The following is a 12,500-nucleotide window of genomic DNA, read 5'->3' on the forward strand; positions in this document are numbered from 1 at the left end:
TCTTTCTGGCGATGGTGGTATAGGGGTGAGCATAGCTGCCTTCCAAGCAGTTGACCTGGGTTCGATTCCCAGCCATCGCACTTATATTAAGCCCAACACTTTCATTTAAATTCTCAAACTCTGGTTGCTACATTATCTTGAAAGTTATTGAAATAACAATCTTTGTCAGGTTGTTGTGGCCGAGTGGTTAAGGCGATGGACTTGAAATCCTTTGGGGTTTCCCTGTGCAGGTTTAAACCCTGCCAACAACAGTAGACTCTCATTGTTTAGCAACCAAGACATTGTTTTATCTCACAAATTTATCGTGTTGTGGCTGCCAAATAACAATGACTTTCTGGCGATGGTGGTATAGTGGTGAGCATAGCTGCCTTCCAAGCAGTTGACCTGGGTTCGATTACCAGCCATCGCAGTTATATTAAGCCCAACACTTTCATTTGCAATCTCAAACTCTGGTTGCTACATTATCTTGAAAGTTATTGAAATAACAGTATTTGTCAGGTTGTTGTGGCAGAGTGGTTAAGGTAATGGACTTGAAATCCAATGGGGTTTCCCCGCGCAGGTTCAAACCCTGCCAACAACGGTAGACTCTCATTGTTTAGCAACCAAGAGAAAACAGCTGTAAATAAATTTCACAAATTTATCGTGTTGTGGCTGCCAAATAACAATGACTTTCTGGCGATGGTGGTGTAGTGGTGAGCATAGCTGCCTTCCAAGCAGTTGACCTGGGTTTGATTCCCAGCCATCGCATTTATATTAAGACCAACACTTTCATTTACAATCTCAAACTCTGGTTGCTACATTATCTTGAAAGTTATTGAAATAACAGTATTTGTCAGGTTGTTGTGTCAGAGTGGTTAAGGTAATGGACTTGAAATCCTTTGGGGTTTCCCTGTGCAGGTTCAAATCCTGCCAGCAACGAAAAACTGCTTTTCATGTCCATGGAGCTATCACTGTTCAGCAGCATACCGATGCAACAGCTTAGCCGATACGAATCGTAAGGTGAAATGTCTGTTGTTTCAAAGACTCAGTCAATTGCGCAAGTTTGACATGCTTGTACTCAGTGTTAATGTAGATATGAAGACAGCTTCATGTATGTGTTACATTACTTTTGGTAAACCGTCTATTCTTTTCTTCCCCTCTTTTCAATGTGTTCAACTTGGGCACTCTACAAAGTATTCCACATTTGTCGCATTTTTGCAGCCACATTTCACTTTTTGGGGCGATGGTGGTATAGTGGTGAGCATAGCTGCCTTCCAAGCAGTTGACCTGGGTTCGATTCCCAGCCATCGCTGTTATATTAAGCCCAACACTTTCATGTACAATCTCAAACTCTGGTTGCTACATTACCTTGAAAGTTATTGAAATAACAATATTTGGCAGGTTGTTGTGGCCGACTGGTTAAGGCGATGGACGAGAAATCCATTGGGGTTTCCCTGAGCCTGTTCAAACTTTGCCAAAAACTGTAGATTCTCATTGTTTAGCAACCAAGACAAAACAGCTGGAAATATTGTTATTTCACAAATTTATCGTGTTGCGGCTGCCAAATAACAATGTCTTTCTGGCGATGGTGGTATAGGGGTGAGCATAGCTGCCTTCCAAGCAGTTGACCTGGGTTCGATTCCCAGCCATCGCACTTATATTAAGCCCAACACTTTCATTTAAATTCTCAAACTCTGGTTGCTACATTATCTTGAAAGTTATTGAAATAACAATCTTTGTCAGGTTGTTGTGGCCGAGTGGTTAAGGCGATGGACTTGAAATCCTTTGGGGTTTCCCTGTGCAGGTTTAAACCCTGCCAACAACAGTAGACTCTCATTGTTTAGCAACCAAGACATTGTTTTATCTCACAAATTTATCGTGTTGTGGCTGCCAAATAACAATGACTTTCTGGCGATGGTGGTATAGTGGTGAGCATAGCTGCCTTCCAAGCAGTTGACCTGGGTTCGATTACCAGCCATCGCAGTTATATTAAGCCCAACACTTTCATTTACAATCTCAAACTCTGGTTGCTACATTATCTTGAAAGTTATTGAAATAACAGTATTTGTCAGGTTGTTGTGGCAGAGTGGTTAAGGTAATGGACTTGAAATCCAATGGGGTTTCCCCGCGCAGGTTCAAACCCTGCCAACAACGGTAGACTCTCATTGTTTAGCAACCAAGAGAAAACAGCTGTAAATAAATTTCACAAATTTATCGTGTTGTGGCTGCCAAATAACAATGACTTTCTGGCGATGGTGGTATGGTGGTGAGCATAGCTGCCTTCCAAGCAGTTGACCTGGGTTTGATTCCCAGCCATCGCATTTATATTAAGACCAACACTTTCATTTACAATCTCAAACTCTGGTTGCTACATTATCTTGAAAGTTATTGAAATAACAGTATTTGTCAGGTTGTTGTGGCAGAGTGGTTAAGGCGATGGACTTGAAATCCATTGGGGTTACCCCACGCAGGTTCAAACCCTGCCAATAACGGTTGACTCTCATTGTTTAGCAACCAAGACAAAACAGCTGGAAATATTGTTATTTCACAAATTTATCGTGTTGTGGCTGCCAAATAACAATGACTTTATGGCGATGGTGGTATAGTGGTGAGCATAGCTGCCTTCCAAGCAGTTGACCTGGGTTTGATTCCCAGCCATCGCAGTTATATTAAACCCAACACTTTCATTTACAATTTCAAACTCTGGTTGCTACATTATCTTGAAAGTTATTGAAATAACAATAGTCGTCAGGTTGTTGTGGCCGAGTGGTTAAGGCGATGGACTAGAAATCCATTGGGGTTTCCCCGCGCAGGTTCAAACCCTGCCAACAACGGTAGACTCTCATTGTTTAGCAACCAAGACAAAACAGCTGGAAATATTGTTATTTCACAAATTTATCGTGTTGTGGCTGCCAAATAACAATGTCTTTCTGGCGATGGTGGTATAGTGGTGAGCATAGCTGCCTTCCAAGCAGTTGACCTGGGTTCGATTCCCAGCCATCGCAGTTATATTAAGCCCAACACTTTCATTTACATAGCTGCCTTCCAAGCAGTTGACCTGGGTTCGATTAACAGCCATCGCAGTTATATTAAGCCCAACAATTTCATGTACAATCTCAAACTATGGTTGCTACATTAACTTGAAAGTTATTGAAATAACAATATTTGGCAGGTTGTTGTGGCCGACTGGTTAAGGCGATGGACGAGAAATCCATTGGGGTTTCCCCGAGCCTGTTCAAACTTTGCCAAAAACTGTAGATTCTCATTGTTTAGCAACCAAGACAAAACAGCTGGAAATATTGTTATTTCACAAATTTATCGTGTTGCGGCTGCCAAATAACAATGTCTTTCTGGCGATGGTGGTATAGGGGTGAGCATAGCTGCCTTCCAAGCAGTTGACCTGGGTTCGATTCCCAGCCATCGCACTTATATTAAGCCCAACACTTTCATTTAAATTCTCAAACTCTGGTTGCTACATTATCTTGAAAGTTATTGAAATAACAATCTTTGTCAGGTTGTTGTGGCCGAGTGGTTAAGGCGATGGACTTGAAATCCTTTGGGGTTTCCCTGTGCAGGTTTAAACCCTGCCAACAACAGTAGACTCTCATTGTTTAGCAACCAAGACATTGTTTTATCTCACAAATTTATCGTGTTGTGGCTGCCAAATAACAATGACTTTCTGGCGATGGTGGTATAGTGGTGAGCATAGCTGCCTTCCAAGCAGTTGACCTGGGTTCGATTACCAGCCATCGCAGTTATATTAAGCCCAACACTTTCATTTACAATCTCAAACTCTGGTTGCTACATTATCTTGAAAGTTATTGAAATAACAGTATTTGTCAGGTTGTTGTGGCAGAGTGGTTAAGGTAATGGACTTGAAATCCAATGGGGTTTCCTCGCGCAGGTTCAAACCCTGCCAACAACGGTAGACTCTCATTGTTTAGCAACCAAGAGAAAACAGCTGTAAATAAATTTCACAAATTTATCGTGTTGTGGCTGCCAAATAACAATGACTTTCTGGCGATGGTGGTATAGTGGTGAGCATAGCTGACTTCCAAGCAGTTTACCTGGGTTCGATTCCCAGCCATCGCACTTATATTAAGCCCAACACTTTCATTTAAATTCTCAAACTCTAGTTGCTACATTATCTTGAAAGTTATTGAAATAACAATCGTTGTCAGTTTGTTGTGGCCGAGTGGTTAAGGCGATGGACTTGAAATCCAGTGGGGTTTCCCCGCGCAGGTTCAAACCCTGCCAACAACGGTAGACTCTCATTGTTTAGCAACCAAGAGAAAACAGCTGTAAATAAATTTCACAAATTTATCGTGTTGTGGCTGCCAATTAACAATGACTTTCTGGCGATAGTGGTATAGTGGTGAGCATAGCTGCCTTCGAAGCAGTTGACCTGGGTTCGATTCCCAGCCATCGCATTTATATTAAGACCAACACTTTCATTTACAATCTCAAACTCTGGTTGCTACATTATCTTGAAAGTTATTGAAATAACAGTATTTGTCAGGTTGTTGTGGCAGAGTGGTTAAGGTAATAGACTTGAAATCCTTTGGGGTTTCCCTGTGCAGGTTTAAACCCTGCCAACAACGGTAGACTCTCATTGTTTAGCAACCAAGACAAAACAGCTGGAAATATTGTTATCTCACAAATTTATCGTGTTGTGGCTGCCAAATAACAATGACTTTCTGGCGATGGTGGTATAGTGGTGAGCATAGCTGCCTTCCAAGCAGTTGACCTGGTTTCGATTCCCAGCCATCGCAGTTATATTAAGCCCAACACTTTCATTTACAATCTCAAACTCTGGTTGCTACATTACCTTGAAAGTTATTGAAATAACAATATTTGGCAGGTTGTTGTGGCCGAGTGGTTAAGGCGATGGACTAGAAATCCATTGGGCTTTCCCCGCGCCTGTTCAAACTTTGCCAAAAACTGTAGATTCTCATTGTTTAGCAACCAAGACAAAAATGCTGGAAATATTGTTATCTCACAAATTTATCGTGTTGTGGCTACCAAATAACCATGACTTTCTGGCGATGGTGGTATAGTGGTGAGCATAGCTGCCTTCCAAGCAGTTGACCTGGGTTCGATTCCCAGCCATCGCAGTTATATTAAGCCCAACACTTTAATTTACATAGCTGCCTTCCAAGCAGTTGACCTGGATTAGATTCCCAGCCATCGCAGTTATATTAAGCCCAACACTTTCATTTACAATCTCAATATCTGGTTGCTACATTATCTTGAAACTTATTGAAAAATCAATATTTATCAGGATGTTGTGGCCGAGTGGTTAAGGCGATGGACTAGAAATCCATTGGGGTTTCCCCCCGCAGGTTCAAATCCTGCCAGCAACGAAAAACTGCTTTTCATGTCCATGGAGCTATCACTGTTCGGCAGCATACCGATGCAACAGCTTAGCCGATACGAATCAAAAGGTGAAATGTCTGTTTCAAAGATTCATTCAATTGCGCAAGTTTGACATGCTTGTACTCAGTGTTAATGTAGATATGTAGAAAGCTTCAAGTATTTGTTACATTACTTTTGGTAAACCGTCTATTCTTTTCTTCCCCTCTTTTCATTCTGTTCAACTTCGGCACTCTACAAAGTATTCCACATTTGTCGCATTTTTGCAGCCACATTTCACTGGTTTTGGGGCGATGGTGGCATAGCTGCCTTCCAAGCAGTTGACCTGGGTTCGATTCCCAGCCATCGCAGTTATATTAAGCCCAACACTTTCATTTACAATGTCAAACTCTGGTTGCTACATTATCTTGAAAGTTATTGAAATAACAATATTTGTCAGGTTGTTGTGGCAGAGTGGTTAAGGCGATAGACTTGAAATCCATTGGGGTTTCCCCGCGCAGGTTCAAACCCTGCCAATAACGGTTGACTCTCATTGTTTAGCAACCAAGAGAAAACAGCTGTAAATATTGTTATTTCACAAATTTATCGTGTTGTGGCTGCCAAATAAGAATGACTTTCTGGCGATGGTGGTATAGTGGTGAGCATAGCTGCCTTCCAAGCAGTTGACCTGGGTTTGATTCCCAGCCATCGCAGTTATATTAAGCCCAACACTTTAATTTACATAGCTGCCTTCCAAGAAGTTGACCTGGATTCGATTCCCAGCCATCGCAGTTATATTTAGCCCAACACTTTCATTTACAATCTCAATCTCTGGTTGCTACATTATCTTGAAAGTTATTGAAACAACAATATTTATCAGGTTGTTGTGGCCGAGTGGTTAAGGCGATGGACTTGAAATCCATTGGGGTTTCCCCGCGCAGGTTCAAACCCTGCCAACAACGGTAGACTCTCATTGTTTAGCAACCAAGAGAAAACAGCTGTAAATAAATTTCACAAATTTATCGTGTTGTGGCTGCCAAATAACAATGACTTTCTGGCGATGGTGGTATAGTGGTGAGCATAGCTGCCTTCCAAGCAGTTGACCTGGGTTTGATACCCAGCCATCGCATTTATATTAAGACCAACACTTTCATTTACAATCTCAAACTCTGGTTGCTACATTATCTTGAAAGTTATTGAAATAACAGTATTTGTCAGGTTGTTGTGGCAGTGTGGTTAAGGTAAAGGACTTGAAATCCTTTGGGGTTTCCCTGCGCAGGTTCAAACCCTGCCAACAACGGTAGACTCTCATTGTTTAGCAACCAAGACAAAACAGCTGGAAATATTGTTATCTCACAAATTTATCGTGTTGTGGCTGCCAAATAACAATGACTTTCTGGCGATGGTTGTATAGTGGTGAGCATAGCTGCCTTCCAAGCAGTTGACATGGGTTTCGATTACCAGCCATCGCAGTTATATTAAGCCCAACACTTTCATTTACAATCTCAATCTCTGGTTGCCACATTATCTTGAAAGTTATTGAAACAACAATATTACCAGGTTGTTGTGGCCGAGTGGTTAAGGCGATGGACTAGAAATCCATTGGGGTTTCCCCGCGCAGGTTCAAATCCTGCCAGCAACGAAAAACTGCTTTTCATGTCCATGGAGCTATCACTGTTCAGCAGCATACCGATGCAACAGCTTAGCCGATACGAATCGTAAGGTGAAATGTCTGTTGTTTCAAAGACTCAGTCAATTGCGCAAGTTTGACATGCTTGTACTCAGTGTTAATGTAGATATGAAGACAGCTTCAAGTATGTGTTACATTACTTTTGGTAAACCGTCTATTCTTTTCTTCCCCTCTTTTCAATGTGTTCAACTTGGGCACTCTACAAAGTATTCCACATTTGTCGCATTTTTGCAGCCACATTTCACTTTTTGGGGCGATGGTGGTATAGTGGTGAGCATAGCTGCCTTCCAAGCAGTTGACCTGGGTTCGATTCCCAGCCATTGCAGTTATATTAAGCCCAACACTTTCATTTACAATCTCAAACTCTGGTTGCTACATTACCTTGAAAGTTATTGAAATAACAATATTTGGCAGGTTGTTGTGGCCGAGTGGTTAAGGCGATGGACTAGAAATCCATTGGGGTTTCCCCGAGCCTGTTCAAACTTTGCCAAAAACTGTAGATTCTCATTGTTTAGCAACCAAGACAAAACAGCTGGAAATATTGTTATTTCACAAATTTATCGTGTTGTGGCTGCCAAATAACAATGTCTTTCTGGCGATGGTGGTATAGTGGTGAGCATAGCTGCCTTCCAAGCAGTTGACCTGGGTTCGATTCCCAGCCATCGCAGTTATATTAAGCCCAACACTTTCATTTACATAGCTGCCTTCCAAGCAGTTGACCTGGGTTCGATTCCCAGCCATCGCAGTTATATTAAGCCCAACACTTTCATTTACAATCTCAAACTCTGGTTGCTACATTACCTTGAAAGTTATTGAAATAACAATATTTGGCAGGTTGTTGTGGCCGAGTGGTTAAGGCGATGGACTAGAAATCCATTGGGGTTTCCCCGCGCCTGTTCAAACTTTGCCAAAAACTGTAGATTCTCATTGTTTAGCAACCAAGACAAAACAGCTGGAAATATTGTTATTTCACAAATTTATCGTGTTGTGGCTGCCAAATAACAATGTCTTTCTGGCGATGGTGGTATAGTGGTGAGCATAGCTGCCTTCCAAGCAGTTGACCTGGGTTCGATTCCCAGCCATCGCAGTTATATTAAGCCCAACACTTTAATTTACATAGCTGCCTTCCAAGCAGTTGACCTGGATTAGATTCCCAGCCATCGCAGTTATATTAAGCCCAACACTTTCATTTACAATCTCAATATCTGGTTGCTACATTATCTTGAAACTTATTGAAAAATCAATATTTATCAGGATGTTGTGGCCGAGTGGTTAAGGCGATGGACTAGAAATCCATTGGGGTTTCCCCCCGCAGGTTCAAATCCTGCCAGCAACGAAAAACTGCTTTTCATGTCCATGGAGCTATCACTGTTCGGCAGCATACCGATGCAACAGCTTAGCCGATACGAATCAAAAGGTGAAATGTCTGTTTCAAAGATTCATTCAATTGCGCAAGTTTGACATGCTTGTACTCAGTGTTAATGTAGATATGTAGAAAGCTTCAAGTATTTGTTACATTACTTTTGGTAAACCGTCTATTCTTTTCTTCCCCTCTTTTCATTCTGTTCAACTTCGGCACTCTACAAAGTATTCCACATTTGTCGCATTTTTGCAGCCACATTTCACTGGTTTTGGGGCGATGGTGGCATAGCTGCCTTCCAAGCAGTTGACCTGGGTTCGATTCCCAGCCATCGCAGTTATATTAAGCCCAACACTTTCATTTACAATGTCAAACTCTGGTTGCTACATTATCTTGAAAGTTATTGAAATAACAATCTTTGTCAGGTTGTTGTGGCAGAGTGGTTAAGGCGATAGACTTGAAATCCATTGGGGTTTCCCCGCGCAGGTTCAAACCCTGCCAATAACGGTTGACTCTCATTGTTTAGCAACCAAGAGAAAACAGCTGTAAATATTGTTATTTCACAAATTTATCGTGTTGTGGCTGCCAAATAAGAATGACTTTCTGGCGATGGTGGTATAGTGGTGAGCATAGCTGCCTTCCAAGCAGTTGACCTGGGTTTGATTCCCAGCCATCGCAGTTATATTAAGCCCAACACTTTAATTTACATAGCTGCCTTCCAAGAAGTTGACCTGGATTCGATTCCCAGCCATCGCAGTTATATTTAGCCCAACACTTTCATTTACAATCTCAATCTCTGGTTGCTACATTATCTTGAAAGTTATTGAAACAACAATATTTATCAAGTTGTTGTGGCCGAGTGGTTAAGGCGATGGACTTGAAATCCATTGGGGTTTCCCCGCGCAGGTTCAAACCCTGCCAACAACGGTAGACTCTCATTGTTTAGCAACCAAGAGAAAACAGCTGTAAATAAATTTCACAAATTTATCGTGTTGTGGCTGCCAAATAACAATGACTTTCTGGCGATGGTGGTATAGTGGTGAGCATAGCTGCCTTCCAAGCAGTTGACCTGGGTTTGATACCCAGCCATCGCATTTATATTAAGACCAACACTTTCATTTACAATCTCAAACTCTGGTTGCTACATTATCTTGAAAGTTATTGAAATAACAGTATTTGTCAGGTTGTTGTGGCAGTGTGGTTAAGGTAAAGGACTTGAAATCCTTTGGGGTTTCCCTGCGCAGGTTCAAACCCTGCCAACAACGGTAGACTCTCATTGTTTAGCAACCAAGACAAAACAGCTGGAAATATTGTTATCTCACAAATTTATCGTGTTGTGGCTGCCAAATAACAATGACTTTCTGGCGATGGTTGTATAGTGGTGAGCATAGCTGCCTTCCAAGCAGTTGACATGGGTTTCGATTACCAGCCATCGCAGTTATATTAAGCCCAACACTTTCATTTACAATCTCAATCTCTGGTTGCCACATTATCTTGAAAGTTATTGAAACAACAATATTACCAGGTTGTTGTGGCCGAGTGGTTAAGGCGATGGACTAGAAATCCATTGGGGTTTCCCCGCGCAGGTTCAAATCCTGCCAGCAACGAAAAACTGCTTTTCATGTCCATGGAGCTATCACTGTTCAGCAGCATACCGATGCAACAGCTTAGCCGATACGAATCGTAAGGTGAAATGTCTGTTGTTTCAAAGACTCAGTCAATTGCGCAAGTTTGACATGCTTGTACTCAGTGTTAATGTAGATATGAAGACAGCTTCAAGTATGTGTTACATTACTTTTGGTAAACCGTCTATTCTTTTCTTCCCCTCTTTTCAATGTGTTCAACTTGGGCACTCTACAAAGTATTCCACATTTGTCGCATTTTTGCAGCCACATTTCACTTTTTGGGGCGATGGTGGTATAGTGGTGAGCATAGCTGCCTTCCAAGCAGTTGACCTGGGTTCGATTCCCAGCCATTGCAGTTATATTAAGCCCAACACTTTCATTTACAATCTCAAACTCTGGTTGCTACATTACCTTGAAAGTTATTGAAATAACAATATTTGGCAGGTTGTTGTGGCCGAGTGGTTAAGGCGATGGACTAGAAATCCATTGGGGTTTCCCCGAGCCTGTTCAAACTTTGCCAAAAACTGTAGATTCTCATTGTTTAGCAACCAAGACAAAACAGCTGGAAATATTGTTATTTCACAAATTTATCGTGTTGTGGCTGCCAAATAACAATGTCTTTCTGGCGATGGTGGTATAGTGGTGAGCATAGCTGCCTTCCAAGCAGTTGACCTGGGTTCGATTCCCAGCCATCGCAGTTATATTAAGCCCAACACTTTCATTTACATAGCTGCCTTCCAAGCAGTTGACCTGGGTTCGATTCCCAGCCATCGCAGTTATATTAAGCCCAACACTTTCATTTACAATCTCAAACTCTGGTTGCTACATTACCTTGAAAGTTATTGAAATAACAATATTTGGCAGGTTGTTGTGGCCGAGTGGTTAAGGCGATGGACTAGAAATCCATTGGGGTTTCCCCGCGCCTGTTCAAACTTTGCCAAAAACTGTAGATTCTCATTGTTTAGCAACCAAGACAAAACAGCTGGAAATATTGTTATTTCACAAATTTATCGTGTTGTGGCTGCCAAATAACAATGTCTTTCTGGCGATGGTGGTATAGTGGTGAGCATAGCTGCCTTCCAAGCAGTTGACCTGGGTTCGATTCCCAGCCATCGCAGTTATATTAAGCCCAACACTTTAATTTACATAGCTGCCTTCCAAGCAGTTGACCTGGATTAGATTCCCAGCCATCGCAGTTATATTAAGCCCAACACTTTCATTTACAATCTCAATATCTGGTTGCTACATTATCTTGAAACTTATTGAAAAATCAATATTTATCAGGATGTTGTGGCCGAGTGGTTAAGGCGATGGACTAGAAATCCATTGGGGTTTCCCCCCGCAGGTTCAAATCCTGCCAGCAACGAAAAACTGCTTTTCATGTCCATGGAGCTATCACTGTTCGGCAGCATACCGATGCAACAGCTTAGCCGATACGAATCAAAAGGTGAAATGTCTGTTTCAAAGATTCATTCAATTGCGCAAGTTTGACATGCTTGTACTCAGTGTTAATGTAGATATGTAGAAAGCTTCAAGTATTTGTTACATTACTTTTGGTAAACCGTCTATTCTTTTCTTCCCCTCTTTTCATTCTGTTCAACTTCGGCACTCTACAAAGTATTCCACATTTGTCGCATTTTTGCAGCCACATTTCACTGGTTTTGGGGCGATGGTGGCATAGCTGCCTTCCAAGCAGTTGACCTGGGTTCGATTCCCAGCCATCGCAGTTATATTAAGCCCAACACTTTCATTTACAATGTCAAACTCTGGTTGCTACATTATCTTGAAAGTTATTGAAATAACAATATTTGTCAGGTTGTTGTGGCAGAGTGGTTAAGGCGATAGACTTGAAATCCATTGGGGTTTCCCCGCGCAGGTTCAAACCCTGCCAATAACGGTTGACTCTCATTGTTTAGCAACCAAGAGAAAACAGCTGTCAATATTGTTATTTCACAAATTTATCGTGTTGTGGCTGCCAAATAAGAATGACTTTCTGGCGATGGTGGTATAGTGGTGAGCATAGCTGCCTTCCAAGCAGTTGACCTGGGTTTGATTCCCAGCCATCGCAGTTATATTAAGCCCAACACTTTAATTTACATAGCTGCCTTCCAAGAAGTTGACCTGGATTCGATTCCCAGCCATCGCAGTTATATTTAGCCCAACACTTTCATTTACAATCTCAATCTCTGGTTGCTACATTATCTTGAAAGTTATTGAAACAACAATATTTATCAGGTTGTTGTGGCCGAGTGGTTAAGGCGATGGACTTGAAATCCATTGGGGTTTCCCCGCGCAGGTTCAAACCCTGCCAACAACGGTAGACTCTCATTGTTTAGCAACCAAGACAAAACAGCTGGAAATATTGTTATTTCACAAATTTATCGTGTTGTGGCTGCCAAATAACAATGTCTTTCTGGCGATGGTGGTATAGTGGTGAGCATAGCTGCCTTCCAAGCAGTTGACCTGGGTTCGATTCCCAGCCATCGCAGTTATA

General features: G+C 41.8%; 30 non-coding genes across 30 annotated transcripts; all 30 read left to right on the forward strand.

Annotated features, from left to right (window-relative positions):
- Positions 1 to 169: 169 nt before the first annotated feature.
- Positions 170 to 251, forward strand: trnas-uga (transfer RNA serine (anticodon UGA)). The gene has a single exon. It is a non-coding gene; the product is annotated as a tRNA-Ser (tRNA).
- Positions 252 to 498: 247 nt separating this feature from the next.
- Positions 499 to 580, forward strand: trnas-uga (transfer RNA serine (anticodon UGA)). The gene has a single exon. It is a non-coding gene; the product is annotated as a tRNA-Ser (tRNA).
- Positions 581 to 675: 95 nt separating this feature from the next.
- Positions 676 to 747, forward strand: trnag-ucc (transfer RNA glycine (anticodon UCC)). Its single transcript has one exon. It is a non-coding gene; the product is annotated as a tRNA-Gly (tRNA).
- A 975-nt stretch (positions 748 to 1,722) lies between these two features.
- trnas-uga (transfer RNA serine (anticodon UGA)) lies at positions 1,723 to 1,804 on the forward strand. The gene has a single exon. It is a non-coding gene; the product is annotated as a tRNA-Ser (tRNA).
- A 247-nt stretch (positions 1,805 to 2,051) lies between these two features.
- On the forward strand, positions 2,052 to 2,133 carry trnas-uga (transfer RNA serine (anticodon UGA)). Its single transcript has one exon. It is a non-coding gene; the product is annotated as a tRNA-Ser (tRNA).
- A 256-nt stretch (positions 2,134 to 2,389) lies between these two features.
- Positions 2,390 to 2,471, forward strand: trnas-uga (transfer RNA serine (anticodon UGA)). Its single transcript has one exon. It is a non-coding gene; the product is annotated as a tRNA-Ser (tRNA).
- Positions 2,472 to 2,731: 260 nt separating this feature from the next.
- Positions 2,732 to 2,813, forward strand: trnas-aga (transfer RNA serine (anticodon AGA)). Its single transcript has one exon. It is a non-coding gene; the product is annotated as a tRNA-Ser (tRNA).
- Positions 2,814 to 2,912: 99 nt separating this feature from the next.
- On the forward strand, positions 2,913 to 2,984 carry trnag-ucc (transfer RNA glycine (anticodon UCC)). The gene has a single exon. It is a non-coding gene; the product is annotated as a tRNA-Gly (tRNA).
- Positions 2,985 to 3,493: 509 nt separating this feature from the next.
- Positions 3,494 to 3,575, forward strand: trnas-uga (transfer RNA serine (anticodon UGA)). Its single transcript has one exon. It is a non-coding gene; the product is annotated as a tRNA-Ser (tRNA).
- Positions 3,576 to 4,159: 584 nt separating this feature from the next.
- Positions 4,160 to 4,242, forward strand: trnas-uga (transfer RNA serine (anticodon UGA)). The gene has a single exon. It is a non-coding gene; the product is annotated as a tRNA-Ser (tRNA).
- A 95-nt stretch (positions 4,243 to 4,337) lies between these two features.
- On the forward strand, positions 4,338 to 4,409 carry trnar-ucg (transfer RNA arginine (anticodon UCG)). The gene has a single exon. It is a non-coding gene; the product is annotated as a tRNA-Arg (tRNA).
- Positions 4,410 to 5,021: 612 nt separating this feature from the next.
- trnag-ucc (transfer RNA glycine (anticodon UCC)) lies at positions 5,022 to 5,093 on the forward strand. Its single transcript has one exon. It is a non-coding gene; the product is annotated as a tRNA-Gly (tRNA).
- Positions 5,094 to 5,263: 170 nt separating this feature from the next.
- trnas-aga (transfer RNA serine (anticodon AGA)) lies at positions 5,264 to 5,342 on the forward strand. The gene has a single exon. It is a non-coding gene; the product is annotated as a tRNA-Ser (tRNA).
- A 449-nt stretch (positions 5,343 to 5,791) lies between these two features.
- trnas-uga (transfer RNA serine (anticodon UGA)) lies at positions 5,792 to 5,873 on the forward strand. Its single transcript has one exon. It is a non-coding gene; the product is annotated as a tRNA-Ser (tRNA).
- A 338-nt stretch (positions 5,874 to 6,211) lies between these two features.
- On the forward strand, positions 6,212 to 6,293 carry trnas-uga (transfer RNA serine (anticodon UGA)). Its single transcript has one exon. It is a non-coding gene; the product is annotated as a tRNA-Ser (tRNA).
- A 598-nt stretch (positions 6,294 to 6,891) lies between these two features.
- On the forward strand, positions 6,892 to 6,973 carry trnas-aga (transfer RNA serine (anticodon AGA)). The gene has a single exon. It is a non-coding gene; the product is annotated as a tRNA-Ser (tRNA).
- A 301-nt stretch (positions 6,974 to 7,274) lies between these two features.
- Positions 7,275 to 7,346, forward strand: trnag-ucc (transfer RNA glycine (anticodon UCC)). Its single transcript has one exon. It is a non-coding gene; the product is annotated as a tRNA-Gly (tRNA).
- A 270-nt stretch (positions 7,347 to 7,616) lies between these two features.
- On the forward strand, positions 7,617 to 7,688 carry trnag-ucc (transfer RNA glycine (anticodon UCC)). The gene has a single exon. It is a non-coding gene; the product is annotated as a tRNA-Gly (tRNA).
- Positions 7,689 to 8,036: 348 nt separating this feature from the next.
- On the forward strand, positions 8,037 to 8,108 carry trnag-ucc (transfer RNA glycine (anticodon UCC)). Its single transcript has one exon. It is a non-coding gene; the product is annotated as a tRNA-Gly (tRNA).
- A 170-nt stretch (positions 8,109 to 8,278) lies between these two features.
- Positions 8,279 to 8,357, forward strand: trnas-aga (transfer RNA serine (anticodon AGA)). The gene has a single exon. It is a non-coding gene; the product is annotated as a tRNA-Ser (tRNA).
- Positions 8,358 to 8,806: 449 nt separating this feature from the next.
- On the forward strand, positions 8,807 to 8,888 carry trnas-uga (transfer RNA serine (anticodon UGA)). Its single transcript has one exon. It is a non-coding gene; the product is annotated as a tRNA-Ser (tRNA).
- A 338-nt stretch (positions 8,889 to 9,226) lies between these two features.
- trnas-uga (transfer RNA serine (anticodon UGA)) lies at positions 9,227 to 9,308 on the forward strand. Its single transcript has one exon. It is a non-coding gene; the product is annotated as a tRNA-Ser (tRNA).
- Positions 9,309 to 9,906: 598 nt separating this feature from the next.
- trnas-aga (transfer RNA serine (anticodon AGA)) lies at positions 9,907 to 9,988 on the forward strand. The gene has a single exon. It is a non-coding gene; the product is annotated as a tRNA-Ser (tRNA).
- A 301-nt stretch (positions 9,989 to 10,289) lies between these two features.
- On the forward strand, positions 10,290 to 10,361 carry trnag-ucc (transfer RNA glycine (anticodon UCC)). Its single transcript has one exon. It is a non-coding gene; the product is annotated as a tRNA-Gly (tRNA).
- A 270-nt stretch (positions 10,362 to 10,631) lies between these two features.
- On the forward strand, positions 10,632 to 10,703 carry trnag-ucc (transfer RNA glycine (anticodon UCC)). The gene has a single exon. It is a non-coding gene; the product is annotated as a tRNA-Gly (tRNA).
- Positions 10,704 to 11,051: 348 nt separating this feature from the next.
- On the forward strand, positions 11,052 to 11,123 carry trnag-ucc (transfer RNA glycine (anticodon UCC)). Its single transcript has one exon. It is a non-coding gene; the product is annotated as a tRNA-Gly (tRNA).
- A 170-nt stretch (positions 11,124 to 11,293) lies between these two features.
- Positions 11,294 to 11,372, forward strand: trnas-aga (transfer RNA serine (anticodon AGA)). The gene has a single exon. It is a non-coding gene; the product is annotated as a tRNA-Ser (tRNA).
- A 449-nt stretch (positions 11,373 to 11,821) lies between these two features.
- trnas-uga (transfer RNA serine (anticodon UGA)) lies at positions 11,822 to 11,903 on the forward strand. Its single transcript has one exon. It is a non-coding gene; the product is annotated as a tRNA-Ser (tRNA).
- A 338-nt stretch (positions 11,904 to 12,241) lies between these two features.
- On the forward strand, positions 12,242 to 12,323 carry trnas-uga (transfer RNA serine (anticodon UGA)). The gene has a single exon. It is a non-coding gene; the product is annotated as a tRNA-Ser (tRNA).
- Positions 12,324 to 12,422: 99 nt separating this feature from the next.
- trnag-ucc (transfer RNA glycine (anticodon UCC)) lies at positions 12,423 to 12,494 on the forward strand. Its single transcript has one exon. It is a non-coding gene; the product is annotated as a tRNA-Gly (tRNA).
- The last annotated feature ends 6 nt before the right edge of the window (positions 12,495 to 12,500 follow it).

Source organism: Platichthys flesus, chromosome 18, assembly GCF_949316205.1.
Source record: "Platichthys flesus chromosome 18, fPlaFle2.1, whole genome shotgun sequence".
In the NCBI taxonomy this organism is placed as follows: Eukaryota; Metazoa; Chordata; class Actinopteri; order Pleuronectiformes; family Pleuronectidae; genus Platichthys; species Platichthys flesus.